Source organism: Etheostoma spectabile, chromosome 18 (genome assembly GCF_008692095.1).
Source record: "Etheostoma spectabile isolate EspeVRDwgs_2016 chromosome 18, UIUC_Espe_1.0, whole genome shotgun sequence".
NCBI classification, from domain to species: domain Eukaryota; kingdom Metazoa; phylum Chordata; class Actinopteri; order Perciformes; family Percidae; genus Etheostoma; species Etheostoma spectabile.
Window position 1 is genome coordinate 25,872,058 of NC_045750.1, and position 212 is coordinate 25,872,269.

The window sequence follows — 212 nt, forward strand, 5'->3', positions numbered from 1 at the left end:
AAGTCTCTTTTATATAGACCTTAGTGGTCCCTAATACTGTATCTGAAGTCTCTTTTGCAGACATTCCACAACCGGTGGAAATTTAAGTCTCTTCTATATAGACCTAATTATTCTTAGTATTCTTATTCTTATTATTATAATTCATGTATTACTTTATTACTTTTTGATGTTTATATATTCGTGTTAAATGACTAATTTGAAGAATGATGACT